The following is a 16,320-nucleotide window of genomic DNA, read 5'->3' as shown; positions in this document are numbered from 1 at the left end:
ATGAGAGGACTCTAGCCGCCACGCACATAAAGGATTTATAGTGAAAACTTTGTTTTTACGGGTTAATTTTTCCTAACTTTTTTCCTATTATCTTGCTGTGGATTTCACACCTGATGACGACTGCTTGTGTTGCAGTCGAAACGTGACTTTACCGAAAGAACCAAAGAGTAAAGCTCTCTTCTAGTCAATCAACCCACTACATTTGCACATTCCTGCCGCCATGTCCTGTATTCGCCAATAAGCCTCATATCAGGTGAAATAAAGTCTCGAGTCTGACCTGAGTTGTATTCCCAAGCACAGTTAAACACGAGTGGCGAGTGAGATCTGAACAAGTCCTTCGCAAACCCCCGTTGACCAAGTGTAGTGATCACCAATGACCATCACAGCGTGGGTTTGAGCGGTTTCATCCAACACTGGATTGACAAATGGCAACATTATTTTCACGTATTTATATTGTATTAATTTCAATGGTATACTCTACGGAAAGACGGAAAGTGCTTTCTGCAACACTGCGGTGAAAGCGAATTCATACCCTTTATTTCTTGCCAGGAGCTTGAATCTATGCATATTCAAACAATAGTTGACTGACGGTTTAAGCTGTACAGTGATACCTCGGTTCACGAACGCTTCTGTTCACGAACAACTCGGTTCACGAACAGAAAATTTCATAAAAATATGCTCCGGTTCACGAACTCCGCTTCGGTTCACGAACAGGAGCCGCGGCCATTTTTATGCTAATTCCAGGCTGTCACATGGTCGTGACTTCCTGTAGGAAGATCGTGGAGAGAAGCAGAGACACAGAAAGAAGTACTGTGAGTACTGTGAAGACACTTTCAGTGACTTTTTGATTTTTGGTGTGCTTTTTAGCACATACAGTACTGTACTACTGTACTGTCCAATACTGTACTTACTGTAATGTACAGTTCACCCGTTTGAGTGCTTACTGTCTCCCACCCGCCTTCCACTTGCCTTCCTCCATGCCAGAAGTTATCTCAAGCAAGGTTAGTGTTCTCTCTTTATACATTACTATACTGTACAGTACTAATGTGTATTGTCATTTGTTTATATTTTTGTGTATCAAAAACCAAAAAAAAAGGTCAGAACGGATTAACCGGATTTACATTGAACCCTATGGGAAAATGTGCCTCGGTTCACGACCAATTCGGTTCGCGACCAGAGTCAGTTCACGAATTAAGTTCGTGAACCGAGGTATCACTGTAGTATGAAATTTAGATCAATGAAAAACCCATGGTTGTGTGTCAGTAAAACATTGCTGGAACTGTAAAACACTTTTTACAACAGCACACGGTTTATTTCCTATTTGTAACTAACACAATGTGGTGTGGCCCCTTGTCAGTGTTGGTAATGTTTGAGTTGCAGAGTCGTGAGAATGCTGATTTGGAATGTGTCTCATTCTGTGAAACGCAGCAGAGAGAAACCGGTTCTCACACCGAGCAAAGACAAAGTCGTGGTGCACTGTGTGGCTAAAAGACGAAGTGGGCGTGCAGACATTCTCGTGAGGCAACGGATCCCATTCGTGTGGAGACTTTAAATTCATGGATCCTCCTGATGATCGCAAAGAGCTCCCTTCGCAAGTCTTTGTCGCAGATGTCGTGGCGAAGAAGCTCGGTTTATCAGGCAACAGCTGCGACGCGCCGGAGGTAAACGAACTTTGTTTTCATAGTCCAGTACAGGATGCAGAGGTCGCAAACGGGTTTTGATTCCTTACCCGTACCCGACCGCACCAGGGTCGCAAATGGGTACCCGTGCCCGTACCCGGCCGGGTACAGGTAGCCGTATCCTACCCGTACCCTACCCGAAATGAGTGACAAACGGTTACTCACCAGTGACTCACGGCCTACCCGTACCCAGACGCACCAGGGTCGCAAACGGCTACCCGTACCCGACCGGGTACGGGTAGCCGGGTATCGGGTAGGGTAGCCGGGTATCGGGTACCCGGTTGCGACCTCTGACAGGATGATCCATTCATAGATACAGCACTAAAACCATACAAATATGTGGGACAATATCGAGAAAGCTATTTCAAAGCCTCTACACGTCCATCACCTATAACAATCCACTCGTTACATGTTTAACTTCGTGCATTGCTTTCCCAACAATCAGTCACCTGTGGAGAGGAAGTACTGTAATAGGGTCGTGAAAAACCAGGGCCCCTTAACATCGCCGCACCCCACCACACACTCGCAACTTATTTGGATTGGAAGTTGTCCGCGAGAGTCATTGCTGATGCGAATTCGTTGTTTCCCTTTGAAGTGTGATGGTGAGGACAGAAGCGATGCCATGCGTGGGGAATGTGGACAGTGTTGCAGGAGACATCTCACTCGTGGATGTACTACTTGAAAAACAGCACAACCAAGACAATTGTTCACAGACGTTCAATCTTACTCAGAAAGACCCAGAACCACAAAAGTGGCTTCCCAAGAAGCTTACGCAACACTCGGCTTTGTCTTGTGGGACTATATTGGGCTGTGACAATACTGGTCAAATGAAAACACACAATGTGGAACAATTGCTGCCTCGTGACTGGAATAAGAATACACTAAAGAGAACAGAATCTAATCCTCTACACATCGCACAAAATGTACAGACTGAGCCGCATCACGGTTTTTTACGCAAATATTGTAGGAAACGACATTCGGAGCTCATCGAGAGGCAATTCTCAAAATGCAAAACTTCCAAAGCTCGATGGAACCATTCGCACGTTAACGTCTAATTCTCAAGCTGACGCACAAACAGGTTGCTTTCATTCGGAGGATGAAATAAAATTGGCTGATATCTTAACGGACGATTTAGAATGTACGATTACCACCAGAAAACCGCCAAAACCCACTTGTGCTTCTGCACTTTCGGAAGCAAATGACTCAAATGCTGCCTTTAGTGAAGAGGCTGACCACATCGCTCGCGGAAGAGCCGACGGTTCTTCAACAGCAAATGCGCTTGGACTGGAAAATATAAAAGTAGCCGCAGATGTAGCCAACAAGGGCACGAGCATAAGAGATCGCATCAAGAAAACGCTCGTGGCAAACGCGTGGGCAGCTACCCGCGTGGTGTCGCACACCAGGAACCTGCAGGAGTCTGCGCTGTCGCACGAGAGGCAGATCGCCACGGAGACTTGTGCCGATGACAGCCAGTTTGAGATTGGTCCTTTCTATGGGCTTCCCACGAAGGTGCACAGCCTTCTGCAACAACAGCGTGGCATTAAAGAGCTCTACGGTAATGTGTGCTTTTTTTACACTCGGATATTTACGCGAAATTGTCTCTCGGTTTTTTTTTCATGTCAGCATATCTTTTTTTTTTTCTCGTGGGAGAAATGGTAATTGAATAGTATTTGGCGGACTTACTCTTTGGTTCTTTCGGTAAAGTCACGTAGAAAGAGAAAATTATGAATTAAATACTAGCAACGACATTTCGATTGCAACACAAGCAATCGTCATCAGGTACAAATGAAATAGAAAACAAAGCCTAGTAAACTTAGAAATATAATGCAATACAACACAGATAGTCGGCTAACATAACGGTCAACACCCTACCTGGATTGATTACGCTCTTCCAAAGATTGCAAAATTTAAGAGAGAGATTAACAGAACAGGAGACACACAGACAGACACATAAACAGAGAGAGACAACACAGAGACACACAGAGAGAGACAAACAACATAGGCACACAGACACAGAGACACACAATATAGACACACAGACAGACATATAAGCAGACAGAGACAACACAGAGACACAGAGAGACACAACATAGGCACACAGAGAAACGACGCCTCTGTGTCGAGGCCTTAGATAGAGAAAGGGGGTAGAGAGAGAGGGGGTGGGGGGGTACAGAGAGAGGGGGGCAAAGAGTGAGGGGGGCAGAGATGGAGGGGGGGGGGTTGAGAAATTAATTTTTAGTACATGGTGGAATTTTGCTAAATGTATTTTACCAATTTGTTTTTGTTATAACAGCATATCACTGCTTATTTGATTCGTACTGTAAACGTTTACACATCACCAGTGTCGTGATGTTAGCTGTCAAGCCTAATCCAATTTCTCACACATTAGGTGATGGTTGAAACATTTTTGTCGTCCTGCACGCAAGTTAATAATTTTAATCGGCGTTTTTGTTCTCTTAACGTGTAATAAGCCACCCGTTTGAAAAAAAATTAACCCGTAAAAACAAAGTTTTTCACTATAAATCCTTTATATGCATGGCGGCTAGAGTCCTCTCGTCCTCTGGCTTGAGATGGCTGCCACCTATCGGTCAGATGATTGCCTGCCACCATTAAGCAATTGGTAATTAAATATAATTTATTTTTTCCTAAAAAGTGTAAAAATTTGGAAAAAAAATTTAACGAGAATAAATTGTCACGCACAACGAGTCTGTGTGCAAAATGTCAGCTCGATTGGATCACGGGAAGTGGGTTAAAAAACGACCGAAAGATTTGCACGGTCGTAAGCGCGCAAGCAAGCACGCAAGCACGCAAGCGAACTTAATATAAAGGATTTAATTACAATTGACACATTCACGTGTTTCAGATTCTGCCGTGCATTTAATCATTCTCTTTTATATTTGTGTCGACACATGACGCCGCAAAGCCTGGCAGCACGACTGCTTGTCCCTGGACTCCGTGAGACGAGGGAAGAATCTGATTTACTCTTTACCGACAAGTGGCGGCAAGACGCTCGTGGCAGAGATCCTCATGCTGAGGCAGCTGCTCTGCAAGAGAACGGACGCTCTGCTCATTCTTCCCTACGTTGCCATCGTCCAGGAGAAGGTAACGATCGCTTTTGTACACGCACATTTCCACACCGACACAGCAGCATAAATGCGGTTATACGAATGACTCTTTGGTTCTTTCGGTAAAGTGACGTATAAAGAGAAAATGATCAATTAAATACTAGCATACGACGTTTCGATTGCAACGGAAGCAATCGTCATCAGGTATAAATGAAATAGAAACACAAATCTAGTATACTTATAAATGTAATGTAATACAACAGAGAGTCGGATAACATAACAGTCAACACCCTAGCCTGGTTGATTACGTTCTTCCTGAGAATACTAAATTTGAGAGAGAGATTAAACAGAACCAGAGACATATAGACAGACATATAAGCAGACATCACAGAGATACATAGAGAGAGAGAGACGTACAAAGGCACACAGAGAAACCACGTCTCTGTGTCGAGGCCTATGTTTTGTCTCTATGTAAAGTCCTCCAAGATAAGTCAACTGAGGCAGCCGGGAATTTGGAAGTCTCGTTGAAATATTTCCGTCTTGGCTTAGGAACAGATACTCGGATGCAGAGTACAATCTCGGGTTCATCAATTATTCCCACACGACACACAATTGTGATGTGTCGCCGCTGCTACTGCTGCTGCTGCTACTGTCGGGGTCGCTAGCCCCCGAGATCCCTCCCTCGATGATGCTTACGGCCGGGCTAACCTCATCAATCGCCCCCCCCGCTGCTGAGCGAACCGCTGCTAGGTTCCTCACCCATGGTGTGGGAGCCGTCGCCCGAGGATTCCCCTCCCCCGCGGGTCCGCGTAGTAGGCATGGTTGGATACCGCGTAGTATTATGTCCCCCTTTACGCTACCACGATACCTCCCTTTCCTAATCGCGTACCTGCGACCCACACGGAGCGAACGTACGCACACACACACACACCGCTCCGTGCACTCCAACTCCACACTGACTACTCGCGTTATGATCGTGTACCTGTATCACACACGGAGTGAACACACGCGACACCTACTCTCGCACCGCTCTGCGCAGCGCTCCCCCGAGGCGAGCCGCAGCACTACAAAACCACTGCGTACACACGCTCACCCACGCGCTCACACTGTACGACAAGATCACGCGAGACCACGCTTCGCTATTAATGATTTATTATCCGCTACCTGGAACTAGATGTTAATCAGTGAGTCGACGAGGCTGGCCTACGCTGATACCTCTATACCTATTCCCCATTTATCTGCTATGATTCTAATTCACCTTCTTACTCACTGTTAAGTGTCCACGGCGGTCCGCTGATCCTTGTGCTAACCGCGTGCCTCGGTGCGTTGCACGGACGTCCGGGTCGCTGGCTCGAGCTGCGTCTGGTCGCCTGGCGCTGGAGTAAGAGAGCGATTTCCCCTCTGCGCTCCTCTATTTATCCTCCCTACCTCAAAGGGGATGCTGCGCTGAACAATGGGCTCGCGCACCCCGAGCCCGCGCACGGCGGTTCCGGGCGCTTTTGATCTGCTAATCAGTGAGCGGCGTTGGCGGCGTACATCCTAATTAATCCCTTACCCTTCCTAACAATGGGGCCTGCGCGCTCAAGCGTAATTATCCCAACCCTCCATGACTATGCGCAACAGCTCCTGCGGTCCCGCTATTCATGCTGTCCCGTCCCTCCCCTGCTTGCCCCGTCGACCCGTGGGGGTGTGTGTGGGGGGAAATGCGCCTCAACCGCGGTGGCCGAATGCCCCATGCCGCGACCACACAATATTAAGGCTGGTCGCAGCGCCGCGGCGCAACGTAGCACGGGGGAGGTCGTCCAATTCCCTGATCGCCGGAAACCGTGAGAGTTAACCCCGATAAGGGTTTTTCGGATAAAAACCGGTCGGCCAGGTGACCTCCCCTCGGAGCTCTATGGGGGGGGGGGGGGAAATGCGTGCGGGTGTGTTCGTGTGAGGTGAGGTGAGGGGGACGCGGGGTTGGCTCCGTTGCTTGGTGGTGGCGAGGTCGGGGATTTGGGCGCCTGCCGAACGGCTTCATGGCGGCGGCATCACACTACTACTGCTGCTACTACGGCTGCTGCTGCTGCTCGAACAGGTGCGGAGCCTGTCTGTGTTTGGTGTGGAGCTTGAAATCTTCATAGAGGAATACGCGGGAAGCAAGGGGCGCATGCCACCGCGAAAACACCGAAAGAAGAATTCTCTCTACATCGCCACCATTGAGAAAGCCCACAGCCTGGTCAACGCCCTTCTAGAGGAGGGGCGCATGAAGGAGATTGGCCTGATCGTTGTGGATGAGGTATGCGGCATTCATTATTTAATTACAGAGAATAATTGGCATCCTGCAAATGTCATTACAAATGTTACGTATTAATGTTCATCATCGTCATAATCAGCCGTCGTGAATCTACTTCTGGATGAGGGCATCCCCAAGCCTCCGCCATCTTGCACAGGCCCACAATGCAACAGTCCACCCAGCAGCAGCAGCACACGAGCTGTGACATCAGTGCAATGTAGTGTTGAGTCTCATTTGCAGCGACGTACTAATGGTTTGATAATTGTTTTTTTACCCTTCTATCTGGCAACAAAACTGACACATTTTTTACGAGGCGTCATGTTTGCATAGACCACAATACCTGCAGTCATAATACAAACAAAAAACATAACTCTGATAATGATATGCACTGTCCTTGAAGTTGATTGGTCCACACCCAAGACAGCTTTCCTTAGAGCCTTTTGGCGTCATCTGGTCCAACCCATGTGAGACTAGGCTCTAAGGAAAGCTGTCTCGGGTGTGGACCAATCAACTTCAAGGACCATGTGAGACTAGGCTCTAAGGAAAGCTGTCTCGGGTGTGGGCCAATCAACTTCAAGGACAGTGCATACATTATCAGAGTTGTGTTTTTGTTTGCATTCCGACCGCAGGTATTGTGGTCTATGCAAACATGGCTCCTCGTAAAAAAAGTGTCAGTTTTGTTGCCAGATAGAAGGGTAAAAAACCAATTATCATGTTTTACTGGCAAATGAGGTCCCAATGGTGTACTAATGGTTTGTTGCGTGGTCTGTAGCTGCACATGTTGGGCGAAGGTGGCAGCCGTGGGGCCACCCTGGAGCAGACGCTGGCCAAGGTTCAGTATGCGTCAAGTACGTTTGTTCTCACCCTGCAGTTATCATACATTACTGCGGGTTTCCAGTCGTCGTTGTGGTGATTCAGTTCCATCTGTGATTCAGTGTGGTGTTGCATTCGCTTGATTCTATTGCAGAAACAACTCAGGTCATCGGTATGAGTGCCACTCTGAGCAACATCAAGGACTTGCAAAAATTCCTGAATGCGGAGTTGTACACTAACGATTTTCGACCGGTAGGAATCACATTCATCTTCTTGGTTCTTTCGGTAAAGTCACGTAGAAGGGAAGTAATAAAATAATAAAAATAAAACAATAAAATAATTCTCACGACGTTTCGGCCACAACGCAAGCAGCCGTTTTTTTTTTTTGTCAAGACGCTCTTCACCCCTCCATCCCAGCTTAAATAGTCGCCCCAAGCCTGGGGTGTGTCATTCAGACTCTGTCTTCTCGACAGACCTGTTCTACACCTGAGGACGGCCGCTTGCGTTGTGGCCGAAACGTCGTGAGAATTATTTTAAAATGTTTTATTTTTATTATTTTATTATTTCCATCCTACGTGACTTTACCGAAAGAACCAAGAAGATGAATCCCTGCAGTCACGAAAGCTTTACATCGAAAAGAATCACATTCTTATTATTATTATTATTATTGAAAGTTTAATTTTCATAAAAATGTTGCGCAACTGATGTGTGAAAGATACACGTCTTCAACCTCTTACAAAAGTCTACATGGCTGCCGTGATCCTCACAGGTCCAGTTAAGAGAGTACATTAAGCTTGGAGACTCTATCTACGAGGTAAACAACAAGGCTCGGTGTCCAGAAGAAAGCTTCAGTTTTATCCGACTGCTCAGTCACAAGGTGAGTGCACAGACATCAATGGAAATAAAATAGGCACACAAGCTTTTGAACAGCTTTCAAGTTTAAATAACCTGTGAAATATATATCTGGACAGATGGATAGAGGAAGCAGACATTGCTTCTTCTTCTTGGTTCTTTCGGTAAAGTCAAGTCGAAGGGAAGTAATAAAATAGTAAAAATAAAACATTATACAATAATTCTCACGACGTTTCGGCCACAACGCAAGCAGCCGTCCTCAGGTGAAGACCAGGTCTGTCGGGGAGACAGCGTCTGACCTGGTTTTCACCTGAGGACGGCTGCTTGCGTTGTGGCCGAAACGTCGTGAGAATTATTTTATTATGTTTTATTTTTATTATTTTATACTTCCCTTCTACGTGATGACTTTACCGAAAGAACCAAGAAGAAGAATCCCTGCAGTCACGAAAGCTTTAAATCGAAAGAGACATTGCTTGTTGATTTTGTTATTGATACTCTCCACAATGACGTGATTGATTATTTTCTGAAATGCACAGTTACGTCTATTGACATTTCACGATGGGCTACATGTGATGGTTGTCAAAGCTTGTTCAAGAACGAGCCACTTTGCCATTCGCCTAGGTAGGTCCCTGCGGGCCACACGGTAGCAAAGCTCTCTTCCTACGCTGCAGGAATTTTGCTGGAGCAGCCAGACCTGATGACGGACGCTTGTGTAGCCTTCGAAACGTCGTGATTTAATGTAGCTGTAGTAGTAGGTTTTTACCCTTTTAAACTGGTACAAAACTGACACCTTTATACAAGGCATCATGTTTGCAATAACCACAACACAAGTAGTCAAAAAAGCAAACAAAAATAAGCAAAATAAGCAACTTTGATAATGATAATAATATGCACTGTCATCAGAGTTGCTTATTTTTGTTTGCATTTTTGACTACTTGTGTTGTGGTTATTGCAAACATGATGCCTTGTATAAAGGTGTCAGTTTTGTACCAGTTTAAAGGGTAAAAGCCTACTACTATATTTTGCCACTGGTAAAAGAGAGGTCTCATAGTGTTAATGTAGTTGTTTTCACTTTTTTTATTTTTTACCCTTACCCCACGTGACTTTACCAGAAAAACCAGAGAGTTTGGTAGCAGAGCGTTCGCATTCCCCGGTTCTCACCGGCCAGTTATCACCACGACGCACTCCGTACGTGGCCCAAGGCGGTCGGCTGGTCACATGCCCCTGTGCTACGTCGTGGCTGCTGTGTGTGCTGCGGCGACAGTACTCAAGCGCAATGCTGAAGACGGACCCAGACCACATCGTGGCTCTGGTCACGGAAGTCATCCCCGCTCACTCCTGTCTCGTCTTCTGCCCCACGAAGAAGAACTGCGAGAATGTGGCAGAGATGATCTGCAAGTACCTGGCAAAGTACGTGTACCTCTACATTGCAGTCGTACATCTTGCAAGAGTTACTCCTTGATGTCACATTAGAAGGCAGTTGTTCGATGTATTTACGTCGGTGTGTCAAATATCTTTAACGTGCACAATTGAGTTTTGAGAGTTGCTTGAATACAATCTATACTTTCAATACCAAATGCAAAAAAAGCATCGTGTTGTTTAAACTGGAAATTCCTGAAGGCTCTTGTGCATTTCTTAAAAATTTTTACACCGATCTGTGCAGATTTTTTTTGGTATTTTCCTCAAGGGAAAGTGACCTTGCAGGGGGCAGTCCGAATTCATTCCTGAGACCCGTTCGCAAGTCTAATGGTTCATTACGAGCGGAACACAATAATGCGCTTATTTAAATGCCCATCAGGTCAGTGTTGTGAAGTGTGTTACAGTTCAACAATAAGGAAAGCATTGTTAAACTCATAATGAATAAGAAATACTGTACTTTTACACTTGGTACTGTAAAAAGTACTGTATTGTAAATAAAACTAAAAATAAAGTAACACAAACAGAAAAAACACTTTTTTTATTTTCATTTACCTTGAGTCCTAGGTCGTAGTCGTAAGGGGGGCAATGAGACCCCGGGGTCCCGAATAAACAGAAGTCAAAATCGTAATTAACAAATTATATTTTTGGCGACTCTCTCCCACCGCGCACATCAACGCAGCGACCCACCAGAAATCATTCTTCTCGTTCTTCACCGAGCACCCGTCAGTTGCCAAAGTTGCCGTAGTCATAAATACAACTTTGATTAGAGGAATAGATTGCCGTGTCGTTCGTCTTCAACAGACACAACGTGACGTCGCAACGCAGTTTGTGCGAGAGCCGGGGGCTTATGGGACCCCGGGGTCCCGCCATAAGGTTTAATTGCGCGCACACGCACACGCACACACACGCACACACACACGCACACACACGCACACACACACGCACACACACGCACACACACACGCACACACACACGCACACACACACACGCACACACACACACGCGCACACGCGCACACACGCACACACACACGCGCGCACACACACGCACGCACACGCACACACACGCACGCACACACACACACACGCACACACGTGCACACAAAGACAAAAGTCCCCCACATAGCCTTAACAGACTGTAGGAGCAAGTGCTGTTAGCGAGAAGTACTTTTGTAGACCGTTATGGCGCACGCGGGGGTGTGTGGCCAAAACCACGTCCGACCACCTTTGTCTCCCCAGTGGCGATGTTGACACACGGAGCCACTACAGGTGTTGGCTGTGGGCAAGAAAGGGTTTTATTCGCCACGACAGTTTGCACAGACAAGGAATGTACTATGGCAGGAAGGTGCATACATTCAACATGTAGGAATCTTAAAACTTAAATAAGTGGTATACAGTCTAACTATACTAAAATAACAAAGTCTAACTAATACTAAGGGGCTAAAGTATGTAAAATTTTGAATAAGTATACAATATAAGATGTACAATCTTAAAATACAAATAGGGTGACCTGTTGTAAATATGGCAAGGTGTAATTTTGTAGATGAAATGTTAAAGTGTAAAGTTCATTTTAAGCCCTTGGCCTTGCTGAAGAGGTCAACAGCGGATGGGAAGAAACTGTGTTTATGACGTGAGGTTTGGTCCTGATGGACCGCAGCCTTCTGCCGGAGGGGAGTAGCTGGTACAGAGAGTGTCCAGGGTGCGAGGAATCGGCCACAATCTTCCTCGCTCGCCACGATCACACTTTCCAACTCGCACGCGCAAACGCTCACTCCCAGCGCGAGAACGACCCGTCACATCTCGGTGAGGACCCGTACCCGTACACGGCCGCACCAGGGTCGCAAATGGGTACCCGTACCTGTACCCGGCCGCACCAGGGTCGCAAATGGGTACCCGTACCCGGCCGGTTCCGGGTACCCGTTTCCCTACCCGTACCCTACCCGAAATGAGTGACAAACGGTGACTCACCAGTGACTCACGGCCTACCTGTACCCGGCCGCACCAGGGTTGCAAATGGGTACCCTACCCGTACCCGGCTGCACCAGGGTCGCAAACGGCTACCCGTACCCGGCCGGGTACGGGTAGCCGGGTATCGGGCAGGGTACGGGTATCGGGTACCCGGTTGCGACCTCTGGCCCCCACCCAGCAGCACATTGACAAACGGACTTCACAGCAGACGTCGACAGCGGCTGTCGACGTCGCCGCCTGGAGCGGAGAAAGCGCTCGCAGGTGACAACACCAGCGGCACCACCGCCCCCTTTCCGGCGCGTTCTGACCGCCCGCAGGACGTTCCTGCGTCACCGCGTGCAGGAGAAACGCGCGCTGCTCGCCGAGCTGCGGGCCGACGGGGAGCTGTGTCCCGTGCTGCGGCACACGGTCCCCTACGGCCTGGCCTACCACCACGGCGGCCTCACGGGCGAGGAGCGCCGCCTCATCGAGGAGGCCTACTTTGGCGGCACGCTCTGCCTGCTGGCGTGCACCTCCACGCTGGCGGCCGGCGTCAATCTTACCTGCACGCAGGTTCGCCACCTCGGTCGTCGGTGCATTGCGGTGTCGGCCGCACCTCCGATTTAGCACGGCTGGCTACGTACGGCGCGAAAGAAGTTGAGCGCGTGTGTACATAACCGCCGTGAAGTTAGCCATCAATCATGTTGTGAGTTGGGGGAGTGTTTTGGGCATCGGCACGCCAGAGACGTTTAAAAACGTGTAAATGAAAGATGTGCGCCTTCAATTTAGATACTCATTCGCCACGCAGAAAGCCAATTGGCATAGCGCGGTAAAAAGTACGCGGTCACCTTGCACAAAGTCTCCGATGATTTTTAAGGTGGTACCACGTGTTGTTTGGCATGATGTTCTTGAAGAAGCTGTCAACACGTAGGGCGACATGTCGGACGTCGTGCCAAACGACAAGCGGCAACGACCCGAAAGCACATCGGAGTGCTATGCGTCACAAGCCACGCTCGAATGTTGCTTGGTTCGTCGATAACTTGTGGATCGTCTCCTGTGCCTTCCTGCCCCAACGCACGCACCTGCCTTCAGGGTGATCCTCCGCTCCCCCTACATCGGCAATTCCTTCCTAAGCCGAAGCCAGTACAAGCAGATGGTGGGCCGTGCCGGGCGGGCGGGGATAGACGCGTCGGGAGAGAGCATCACCATCGTCAACAGCAGGGACAAGCCCAAGGTGTAGCGGCTGTTCTGCTGCCATGCTCCCAATGTTAGAATTAGCTGAAGGACGTCCCATTCAAAAGTTGAGCGTCTTGTTAAAATGATCACACCGGCCTACAGACCTTGTTCTTGTGTAGCGGAAGTGTGCTCTTTGTAATCGATTTCTCTGTCACCATTGGAACCTCCTTTGCCAGTCGCAAAATATGATTTAAAAAATTTACCCTTTTATCTGGCAACAAAACTGACACCTTTTTTACAAGGAGTCATGTTTGCATTGACCACAATACCTGCGGTCGGAATGCTAACAAAAACACAACTCTGATAATGTACGCACTGTCCTTGAAGTTGATTGGCCCACACCTGAGACAGCTTTCCTTAGAGCCTAGTCTCACATGGTGTTGGACCAGATGACGCCAAAATGCGCACAACTCAAAGACAACGCACCATCAGAGTATGAGAGCTCGGGGTGAAGCATTTACACCATTGGAACCTCATTTGCCAGAAGAAAAAATATGATTTTTCTGCGTTTTTCTACTTGTAGGTGGTGACGCTACTTGTGGGTGGACCATTTGAAGTTTGCCAGAGTAGCCTGGCACATGCAGATGGAAAAGGAGTTCAAAGCCTACTCCTGTCACTCATTGGCTTGAAGGTCAGTTTCTGTTCTGCTTATAACGTAAATTACGCACGAAATGAACTGCAGTGACGTTTCCATGGAAATGTTACGCAGCAACCAGGAGACAAGTCTGTTTAATAATACTCGGCACCTGTTTGTGTGTTTTTGGAGCCGATGTTTACCGTTTACAAACTGCTGGGGCAACAGATGCATGCATTTGACACGATACATTTGATATGAAACGGTTCGTGGTAGTTACATACTCAGAGTTTAAATAGATCATGCTTCATAATCAACGTTGTTGGGTTTAGATCGCCGCGTTATTTATAAATGTGTCGTAACCCTCCACCACCCGACACGGCCAATCAGTAAAAAAGTGTCACGTTGACAAAAGACAAAATAGTTCACTGCTTTAGCCCACCGGTGTGTTGAAGCGTGAAACCACAACATTTACAATTTGAGTAGCACGACGTTTCGCTGGTAATTGCATCCAGCATCATCATCGGGCAATTCGCCAGAATGGTGAGGCTCTGCTGTGTCTCCTGATCTTATATAGAGCAGCAGCAGCAGCAGAGTGATGTCATCATTAAGTCATCAACTCATCAGATCATGCTTGTTTGAGTGAACCCCAGGCTTGGATCGTCTTTTTAAGCTGGGTTGCAAATTATTTTGTCAAGGCGCTCTTCCACCTCCAACCCAGCTTAAATATATGCTAAACTCCTCTTGATATGCAAATTATTTTGTCAAGGCGCTCTTCCCCCCCTCCAACCCAGCTTAAAAACACGCTCCAAGCCTGGGGTTGTCATTCAGACTCTGTCTTCTCGACAGACTTGTTCCTCACCTGAAGACGGCTGCTTGCGTTGTGGCCGAAACGTCGTGAGAATTATTTTATTATGTTTTATTTTTCTTATTTTATTACTTCCCTTCTACGTGATGACTTTACCGAAAGAACCAAGAAGAAGACATTTATTGGTTTAGTAAAAATAAATGGTGCATATATGTGTGTATCCCTTGCGATTTGAAACATTGTCACGATTTGGAGCAGTGATTCAAGAAGAAATATTTGTTTAACAATGTGGTGAGTTGTAATGCCAATAGAGGCTACAGAGTTCACGCAAATACATATTTCATGTATTCCTAGACGCACGATCAAGTGTGTAAGATGAGCGCAATGATGCATTTTTCTTGATGAATCCGAACCGCTACTCGCGTAATCATTTGCGTTGCTTGTTGACGATCGAACAAATATTACGAATTCTAGATTTGAAGCTTTCGTGACTTCAAGGATTCATACCCTTAGTTCTTTCGGTAAAGTCACCGTGTAGGTAAAAAATTAAATGAAAATGAATAAAAATAAAACGTGAATTTAATTTCATTTTTTACCTACGTGACTTTTACCGAAAGAACTAAGGGTATGAAATATTACGAATTGACAAACCGCATTTACAACCCTTTGCTGGTAACAGATCGCAACGGACATCGACGCTATCCATCGCTTTTTGGAGACCACCCTGTTTGGGGTGCAGCAGCAGCAGCAGGAGGGTGGTGGGATGAAGAAAGTCAGGGATCTGTGCCGGCACTGCCTGCAGCAGCTGCAGCAGGCGGGCCTGGTGAGGCTCTGCAGGAGGTCCGAGGGAGACGCTGCTGCACCCTCTGAGCAGCTGCTGGAGGTTACCAAGCTTGGTCAAGCCACATACAAGGGTAGTAATATTCGTCTTCTTGCTTCTTTCGGTGAAGTCACATAGAAGGGAAATAATAAAATAAGAAAAATATAACATAAAATAATATAATAATTTATTTTATTATGTTTTATTTTTCTTATTTTCGGTAAAGTCACGTAGAAGGGAAATTATAAAATAATAAAAATAAACATTGTAAAATAATAGAATATAATATATTTTATTATGTTTTAGACTGCAGGGATTCATCTTCTTGGTTCCTTCGGTAAAGTCACCTAGAAGGGAAAAAAAAATAAAACTTAATAAAATAATATAATAAAATATTTAATGTTTTATTTTTTTATTTTATTATTTCCCTTCTACGTGGCTTTACCGAAAAATTATAAAATAACAATGTATTTTATAATGTTTTATTTATTTTATTATTTCCCTTCTACGTGACTTTACCAAAAGAACCAAGAATATGAATCCCTGCAGTCACGAAAGCTTTAAATTGAAATCTACAAGGTAGATTTTTTTTGCGAAGCTAAATCTCACTTTTAAGGCAAGCCTGACATTTACTTTCAAAGTGACGCTGTAGTCGGCTTCGTGCACGAGCGCACGTGCGAGCGCACGTGCACGAGCGCACGTGCACGAGCGCACGTGCACGAGCGCACGTGCACGCACGCAGTGTTCTAATGTCGTGTTTGTCTCGCAGGATCCGTCGATTTGGCTTTTTGTACCGTGCTGTACCGAGATCTAAAAGCGGGCGTTGAAG

At 46.6% G+C, this 16,320-nt stretch overlaps 1 pseudogene; it reads left to right on the top strand.

Annotated features, from left to right (window-relative positions):
• Nucleotides 1-1,390: 1,390 nt before the first annotated feature.
• LOC133339767 (helicase POLQ-like) lies at nt 1,391-16,316 on the top strand (annotated as a pseudogene).
• The last annotated feature ends 4 nt before the right edge of the window (nt 16,317-16,320 follow it).

The sequence above is a fragment of the Lethenteron reissneri genome, unplaced genomic scaffold, assembly GCF_015708825.2.
Source record: "Lethenteron reissneri isolate LAM-NWPU_2019-01 unplaced genomic scaffold, ASM1570882v1 scaffold_269, whole genome shotgun sequence".
In the NCBI taxonomy this organism is placed as follows: Eukaryota; Metazoa; Chordata; class Hyperoartia; order Petromyzontiformes; family Petromyzontidae; genus Lethenteron; species Lethenteron reissneri.
Note: the sequence above shows the minus strand (reverse complement) of the source record. Positions and strands in the feature narration are given on the sequence as shown.